Genomic DNA, 9291 nt, shown 5'->3' with positions numbered 1-9291 from the left:
TGTCGCCTTTACACTTTCCACACTTAATTTCACTGTTGAACATGTCTTTCGAAAAAATAAATGTACACCTTTTAGTAACTCTCTTCGGGATAAGTACTGCGTAGCGGAAGTGACAAATTCCGTCGTTCACTGCAGAAGTGCCACAGACGATGATTTTCGGTATCTGAGGGCTCCTCGATCTTGAAAACGAATAAGACACAATGTTGGACTTTGAGTAGCTGGACAACAGAGATGTTCTAAACAGCCTTTACAGTCTGTTTTTTCTTTTGCCACACGTCTTAGGTAGCTGAAGAAGAGCTCGATGTCATAGCTCGCTAGGTTCCTCGTCAATGCATAATGCAAATGTATACTTATGAAGTATTTTACGCAGGCCACAATGGACTGGGTAGACAAGATCTATGCCTGATACATTTCTCTCATGATTCTTTTTTACTTTCTTTGAATGCATTTTAAGTTTCCTAATATATGAGAGGAAATCATTAATTAACCAACTGAGGAGTTCATCTTCAGTACTAAAAGATGCTTTTTTTTTTTTTTGCTAGTGACTTTACATCGCACCGACACAGATAGGTATTATGGCGACGATGGGTTACGAAAGGCCTAGGAGTTGGAAGGAAGCGGCCGTGGCCTTAATTAAGGTACAGCCTCAGCATTTGCCTGGTGTCAAAATGGGAAACCACGGAAAACCATCTTCAGGGCTGCCGACAGTGGGATTCGAACCCACTATCTCCCGGATGCAAGCTCACAGCCGCGCGCCCCTAACCGTATGACCAACTCGCCCGATTAAAAGATGATCGTTTGTTCTCGTTCCTGAATATGTACCATGTGAGGTGTTGCAGACGTTATGCGCATTGAACAATTTAATAAAATGCTCCATAAAACAAATGGCTTATTTTAAACTGTATTGTATGCTCTCCGGACAAAACCACCTCCATACTTTTCAAACCAGGGATTGTTTCAGGGGAAAATACAATATTTTTAGCTCTTGCTACATTCATTTTCGTGAAATTTGTTGGGCAAGTTATTTTCCTCGTTGGTTTCCTAATTTAAGATTTCTGAGTTTGAAGATGCCTCTCAAATGATTGCCGGTCACGGTAGCATAGTTTAAAAAAAGTCCAGTGACAAATTTTGGGATCGCCCGATTCTTACGACGTAACTCGTATCAAAACTTAGGAACAGAGGCCTACTTCGATCAGCTTGAAGTCCTATCTCATGCGTAATACTTCCTCTGTATAATGCTTCGAACATTGAACATTCACTGGAAACTTGTGAAACGAAATTCCACTACCTTTAATTTCTCGTGAATAAACCATGACTGGAACTGCGAATGCTTAACATCAGACAAATACATGATACATTCACAACCAACTCAGTTAATGAACACGTTTAAAGGCGCGAGCCTGGTAGCAAGGGGGCAAGAAAGCGATCCTAGCGGCCCGGCATTGAACTTCAGTGTAACCACTTCCATAGCGTTTTACGGGCTCTATTTTCAGGCCTTGTATTATAACGTAGGCAACGGGAAAAACATACAGTTACTCTCACTCACCGCCATCTTTGCGGATGATGTTATTCTGTATAAAGTAATAAATACGTCACAAGGATGTTAGCGACTGCGAAAAGTCCTCGAAGAAGTTGTGAGATGGACGGTATTTTGATAAACGGGGAAAACGTCATACTGTAAGTTTCACCAGGAACAAATGTCCTCGCAGTTTTATTTACTGTGCTGGTGGGGTGATAGTACCTCAAGGGGACTACTGTAAGTAGGCCTACCTAGGTGTTATTATACGAAAACATATTCATTGGGGTAATCACACTAACGAGATTGTTGCAGATCTCTTCATATGGTTATGAGGGTATTTAGTGGTTGTAATAAGAATGTAAAGGATGTAACGGTATAAAGATCGAGGGGAGTGTTAATGCGCTGCCGCTATGAAGCTAAAGTCAGCAAACGCGTTGTTTCGAACCCCAACGTCGGCTATCCTGAGAATAATTTTCTGTGGTTTCTCTTTTTTAATTCCAGGCAAACAGTTCTTGTTCATAGCCCACAACCGATACCTTCAATCTCCTTATCCCATTTTATTCACCACTATTAATTTCATCTTCATTAGTTCCTCATCTGAGGTTGGCGTCAGAAAGAGCATCGGGCAATCAAAATATGCCATATAAATTTATCTCACCTTATCCCCGACCTCGTATCAAGAAACGGGACGAACGGGTAGACTGGCAGTAAGGATGTGCAGAACCAAATTAGAGTATGATTCCAGCATATGGCACCGTTACGAGGATTACTTGATTTGAGAACTGGAAAAGATCCAAAAGAAAGCGGCACGATTTGTTCGGTGATTTCCGACAAAAGAGTAGTGTTCCGAAAATATTGAAAACTAGGAAGGTTTGGGACTAAGGAGACGAGCTGCTCGACTAGGCGGTATGTTTCCAGCTGCCACTGGATTTATTTAAAGTAGGAGTTTGTAATGGGAACCTCCGAACATTCTGTATGGCAGTGCTGGGGATAGGCTGAGGACTCAACATACACACATTATACAATTCATTTTCCTCTGCTGAATTGTCCGTGCACTGAACTCTCTTTCTGATAACCCGTGTACTTGTCATCTGACCCTTAGACCATAATGACAGCTCGAAAGAGTTTGGCACCAGCGAACTCATTCATTAGTATTCTCTGTCTTATGTCGGTTAATCGTGCTGATTTTGCGTTGTTTGTTCCATAGTCAAGGGTAGTTCAATGTAACCTCGAACTATGTTTATGTGTGATATACTTGGCGCCTAAGATCTATTTGTTGGACACAGCAAAGTATAAATGGAAATCACTTACGATATGACGTACTACAAGAAACTTATCGGAATAATATTACTTGTTCTATCCTGTATGACGCGGAGTTATTGTGACGAACGAACTGTGATCAGAGACAATGAAAGAGTTATATTTGAGGACAATGTTATGTTGATAGGTAATGATAGTAAACTATATGGTAATAACAATGCTGCGATCGGTGACAATTGTGATATTTTTGGGGACAATGGACTTATTATTGGCAACAATGGTGCCATTGTCGGTGATAGCGGCAGAATACAAGGAACTGGTGGAAGAATAACGGGCAATAACGCTACTATACACGGACGTAGCGGTGTTATTGAAGGTGACAACGGTATGATAATAGGGAACTCTGGAAATATTATTGGTGCTTCAGGAAGAATTATTGGAGACTACGGAGTGATACAAGGTGATGAAGGATTTATTTTTGGTAAAAGCGGTGTTATAAATGGACGTCAAGTGAATGGTAATGACGTCACTGAAGAAGGACGCGTCATTTTCGTAAATGGCATACCGGTTGGTAGAACTGGCCAAACTTCCGTGCAGTACTCCGGTGCGAACGTCTTCTTGAAAGTGAACAGTGTAACACCTTCCAGATAGTACCTACCATCAATGAAGACAAGTTATCCAGGTAAAATCCAGTGTATTTCATTATCTTGAGTGACCACATGCGTTTTCCAGAGATAAAGGAATGGGTAACAGAAAGGACATATAGACTGACAATCAGTTTAGAAATAACGATGGGGGTTGGACTCAAGTTCAAAACTCATTCGTATTTAATGCCTATTCTTGATGGCGCTGTTAATTTGTTATTCGTGGCCAAGAAAAGGATGTATCTACTGGTTGTGAATTTTGTCTCTGTCAATACGCTGTCTACACTGAACGGGTTGTATGTGTTTGGAAGGGAATCAGCCATAGTCTTGAGAAGCACTGCCCCAGCATTTCGCTGGAGATAAACTGAGGGAGCGAAGAAGACAGCCAGAATTCACAGCAGTAAAGGCACCCATGGTGCTGGTTGGCCTGCTTTCCAGGACCCTCACCTTCATCTTTCGTATCTGATCTCCCTCGGTTAACTTCTGCTCTCTTCTGGGTCCAAAGGTATTGGATTTGAAAGGCCTACATTTAACGTCCTACTCCCTTTCTTTTGCCGGTAACTTACCTTCATTCTTCGAATGATTGGACCTTTTCCTTCTTAAATGACTTAAGAGGGGATGCTTGGCTGCATTTTCATCCGCTTGAAATAATAATCATCACCACTTCTCAATACTAGCTCCCTCAACGGATCAGTAGTAGAGTACTAAACACTGGTACACAAATGGGCGGTCTATAGTGGAATTTTAATTGATTTATTTTCTGGTAAATACCGACTGTGTTACGAGATTGTCGTAATCGTATGCCATGGACTGCCAAATCGACTTAGGTACCCTTCAAAAGTCCTTCGAAATACCTCTTGCGGGTTTGAACCTGCAGTCTTGGGATTTGAAGCTCGATACTCTGACACTGGGAAGGAACTAATTTTCCGATTAGTCACTAATCTTCATCTATTAATTCAACAATTGCTGGGACACCGCCTTGAATTTGTACATCGCGCAAATGCCATAGCTCTCTTTTTAAAATTTAAGGCTATGGTTCTATACATTCCCATTTCTAGTTCTTTCCTGAAGGAATCAGTGCGTTGTTAAACACCTACTACTGGGCGAGTTAGCCGTGCGGTTAGAGGCGCACGTCTGTGAGCTTGCATCCGGGAGATAGTGGGTTCGAGCCCCACTGTTGGCAGCCCTGAAGATGGTTTTCCGTGGTTTCCCGTTTTCACACCAGATAAATGCTGGGGCCGTACCTTAATTAAGGCCACGGCCGCTTCCTTCCAACTCCTAGGCCTTTACTATCCTATCGTCACCATAAGACCTATGTGTCGGTGTGACGTAAAGCCAATAGCAAAAAAAAACAACAAAAAAAAAACAACAACAACCTACTAAAAGAAACTACAGCAGTGTCGGGTATTCAAACGTGCACAAGAATATAAGATCAGTAGACGCAACATGATGAAGGATGTATTTTAGGCTCTGAAAGAGAATTGAAGGAAACTCAAAGTTTGGAAAGTATTTAGTTAGATCATGCTGGTGTTGTGGGTAGCGATTAGGAAAAAAATTGAACAATATGCATGAGAGGCATCCCGGATGATAAAGATCATACAGAAGATAAAGCGAATGGAGGAGGCCTGTACTTGAAAAACGAGAAGCCAGTGTATTGGACATATGAAAAAAATATATATATTCTCTTCTTTCTTAATCAGCTTACCCTCCAGGGTTGGTTTTTCCTTCGGATTCAGCGAGGGATCCCACCTCTACCGCCTCAAGGGCAGTGTCCTGGAGTGGGAGACTTTGGGTCTGGGGATACAACTGGGGATGAAGACCAGTAACTCGCCCAGGCGGCCTCACCTGCTATGGTGAGAAGGGGCATTGTGCGGGGGTGGGAAGATTGGGAGGGATAGACAACGAAGAGGGAAGGAAGCGGCTGTGGCTTTAAGTTAGGTACCATCTCGGAATTTGCCTGGAGGATAAGTGGGAAACCACTTCGAGCATGGCTGACTCAGTTGACCTCCCAAGGATGAGCGGACCCCGTTCCAGCCCTCGTAACTTTTTTCAAATTTCGTGGTAGAGCCGGGAATCGAACCCGGGCCTCCGGGGGCGGGGGATAGCTAATCACGCTAACCACTACACCATACAGGCGACATGGTTAATTTCTCGTTTTATTTATGATGAGAGGTAAGCCTTGAAAATTCCTCCGTATATTCGAGAACGAAGTAGTAGCTTACATTAACCATAACTACAAGTCTCATGGTTCTCATCAAGAGTCATGCTGGCCGGGCTGGGTGGCTCAGACGGCTGAGGAGCTAGCCTTCCCACCCCAACTTGGCAGGTACGATCCTGGCTCAGTCCGGTGGTATTTGAAGGTGCTCAAATACGACAGCCTCGTGTCGGTAGATTTACGTAAAAGAACTCCTGCGTGACATAATTCTGGCACCGTGGCATCTCCGAAAATCGTCAAAAGTAGTTAGTGAGACGTAAAGCAAACAATATTATTATTATCTTTTACATGAGCCCCTTTTAGTTCACATATTTCTCAGAAAGGTATCTGACCATCTGAAGAACTCTCCGAATTGTTAATTTTCCTTCGATGGACAGCTAAAGCTTTACCTTTGGAATTCTAATACTTGAAATGAATCATACACGAATAAATAAGTAAAACTCGCGCTGTGTAAAACCAAACTAAAGAGCACGCAATGATGGGAAAAGTAAAAAGTCAAAGTAATTCGCCTCAATTACAGTTATCTGAGAAGAAATGTGCTCAATTAAAATTACAAATTAGTTTTTCAAAAAGTAACCAGTAAAATTACAATTACTTCACAGAAAGTACATGGGGATGTAATGACAACAAAGTTTGCAGGGGGGCCGATGACCTTCGATGTTAGGCCCTTTAAAACAACAAGCATCATCATCATCATCATCATCATCATCAGTTTGCAGGAAAAAATGCATTACTCCATTGTGTATTTTGGCATAGAGCCATTAAATGGCTATCATCACAAGCAAAATTTGCACGTCACATTCATGTTTTCATTATTTTCAGGATAACTTATTAAATAAGGGAATAGAAATGCCTTAACTCCTTCAGCATCATATGTTTATTCCGGCTCCATTCTCGACCACGTAACCCTTGTGTCTGGCGGCGCTAGAGTAACATCAGAAGTTTCCCTGCCGCCTGGTCATCCCGATATTTGTTTGGAGGAGAAATGGGAAACTACGGAAAACCACTTCGAGGATGGCTGAGGTGGGAATCGAAACACCCCTTACTCAATTGACCTCCCGAGGTTCAGTAAACCCCCTTCCAGCCCTAGTACCATTTTCCATATTTCGTGGCAGAGCTGGCAATCGAACCCGGGCCTACAGGAGCGGCAGTTAATCAAACTAACCACTACACCACAGAGGCGGACCAGAAGTAAATTACGAGTAAAAATTACATTTTGTGAAAAGTAACGATTGCGACTACAAATTACTAAAAAGTAATCGTTACAAGTAATTTAATTCCTTTACTCAATTACTTCCCAACTCTGCAAGCACGCATATGAATGTTAGCACTGAGGCACGTAAGAACCTGCCTGAAATGTGAAATTGCACCTACTTCAGTGATAATAATACCCATCTCATCGCAAGACCATTCAAATTAAAACCTATGTATTGTCGCTCTCTAGGGTTGTGCATTTCCGAAGAGTCCCGATAAGGTTACGTTATTTCACAATTTCCGAACTGAGTACGGAACCTTTTGATGTTTGAGTATGCTCGTTTATTCAGGTACATTGGCTACCCAATGTACGGGAGTACACATTATTATTATTATTATTATTATTATTATTATTATTATTATTATTATTATTATTATTATTATTATTATTATTATTATTATTATTATTATTATTATTATTTACAATTTGTTTTACGTTGCACCGACACAGATAGGTGTTGTGGCGACGATGGGATAGGGAAGGCCTACGAGTGAGAAGGAAGCGGCAGTGGCCATAATTAATGTACAGCCCCAGCATTTTCCTGTTGTGAAAATGGGAAACCACGGAAGACCATCTTCAGGGCTACCGACATTGGGGTTCGAACCCACTATCTCCCGGATGCAAGCTCACAGCCGCGCGCCCCTAACAAATTATTAAATAAGAACGGAGAACATATAAAAATGATTTCAAAGCAAGAATTTAATGTAACGAATTGGTGAAAATGACAAAATAAAGAGGTAAAATTTAGAAAGCCCGCCTCTGTGGTATAGTGGTTAGCGTGATTAGCTGCCATCCCCGGAGGCCCGGGTTCGATTCCCGGCTCTGCCACGAAATTTGAAAAGTGATACGAGGGCTGGACGAGGTTCACTCAGCCTAGGGAGGTCAACTGAGTAGAGATGGGTTCAGTTCCCACCTCAGTCATCCTCGAAGTGGTTTTCCATGGCTTCCTACTTCTCCTCTAGACAAATGCCGGGATGGTACCTAACTTAAGACTACGGCCGCTTCCTTCTCTGTTCCTTGTCTACCCCTTCCAATCTTCCAATCACCCCCACAAGGCCCCTGTTCAGCATAGCAGTTGAGGCTGCTTGGACGAGGTACTGGTCCTCCTCCCCGGTTGTATCCTTCGACCCGATGTCTGACGCTTCAGGACACTGCCCTAGAGGCGGTAGAGGTGGGAACCCTCGTTCAGTCCGAGGGAAAAACGGACCCTGGAGGCTAAACAGATAAAGAAAGAAAAGAAAGAAAGAAAGAAAGAAGGAAAAAAAAAGGAAATTTAGAAAAGGACCTAAAAGTAAAATATGGCTAAAAATTACGAAAACGATTTAACAAATTTCTGTAATCAGGCGGCCACGATTAGGAGTTATATAGCCTAGGTTAACAATGTGTACGATGCATGAAGGAGTAGCGCACCTGCCTTTTACCCGGAGACCCCGGGTTCGATTCCCCGGACTGGCATTGCTTCCACTTACTTGTACCAGTCTCCTTACTTTTATCTTTCCTACCCGACCTCCCTTGGCCAACTCTTGTTCACTCCCGACCTCGATGGTATTAGGTTTCCGAGGCCTGGGGAGTCGTTCTTCATGGCTCTTCCCCTTCTTTTACCGACACCTTCATTTTTCGAAGTGTCGGAACTTCGAGGGCTGGTTCGAAGTCCACTCAGCCTACGTGATTACAGATGAGGAGCTGTGAGAGGGTGGTCGTGGTCTAGAAAGCCAAGAATAACGACTGAGAGGATTTTTCGGGCCGACCACACGACACCTCGTAATCTGCACGCCTTCGGAGTGAACAGCGGTCGTGTGGTAGGCCAAGGCCCTTCGGGATTGTTGTGCCACGGGGTTTGTTTAGTAATGTAAAGGAGAGGGCGCATAAGTCTCTGGAAAGACCCCAATTAGGGTGTGGTCCAATGTATGGTACTCTCACCAGGATTAGGCTTACTTGATACGAGAACTGGAAAAGATTCAAAGGAAAGCAGCACAATTTGTTCTGGGTGATTTCAGACAAAGGAGTAATGTTACGACAATGTTGCAGACTTTGGTCTGGGAAGACTTCGAAGAAAGGAGACGAGATGCTCAACTACGCTGAATGTTTCTACTGTAGCTATTAGTGTAGAGATGGCTAGGAACGATAGTACACAAATAAGCTCGGAATTCAAGAGGACAAACTGGGGCAATTCATTTAAGAACAGACTAGGAAGGGACTGATGGAGAACCTGCCACCTGAGTGACAGCTCTAAATGCAGAGCAGTCGTGATTGGTTGGAACATACCACTGGGCTGAGTTGCTCAGACGGTAAAGCGCACAATTTGAACACAAGTCGGTAGGTTCGGTCCCGTCTTAGCCCGGTGGTATTTGAAGGTGCTCAAATACGCCCGTCTCGTGTCGGCAGATTTGTCGGCACG

The 9291-nt window shown here is 43.1% G+C and overlaps 1 protein-coding gene across 1 annotated transcript in view; it reads left to right on the top strand.

The window, feature by feature from the left end:
* The first annotated feature begins 3341 nt into the window (after positions 1-3341).
* Positions 3342-9291, top strand: part of LOC136858320 (multiple epidermal growth factor-like domains protein 10) — a 65646-nt gene continuing 59696 nt past the window's right edge. Inside the window, exon 1 of the mRNA XM_068225487.1 lies at positions 3342-3461. The gene's annotated coding sequence lies outside the window, so the exon portion shown is untranslated. The remainder of the gene's footprint in view (positions 3462-9291) is intronic.

Source organism: Anabrus simplex, chromosome 1 (assembly GCF_040414725.1).
Source record: "Anabrus simplex isolate iqAnaSimp1 chromosome 1, ASM4041472v1, whole genome shotgun sequence".
Taxonomy (NCBI): Eukaryota; Metazoa; Arthropoda; class Insecta; order Orthoptera; family Tettigoniidae; genus Anabrus; species Anabrus simplex.
The sequence above is the reverse complement of the archived record's forward strand: the minus strand, read 5'-3'. Positions and strand labels throughout refer to the sequence as shown.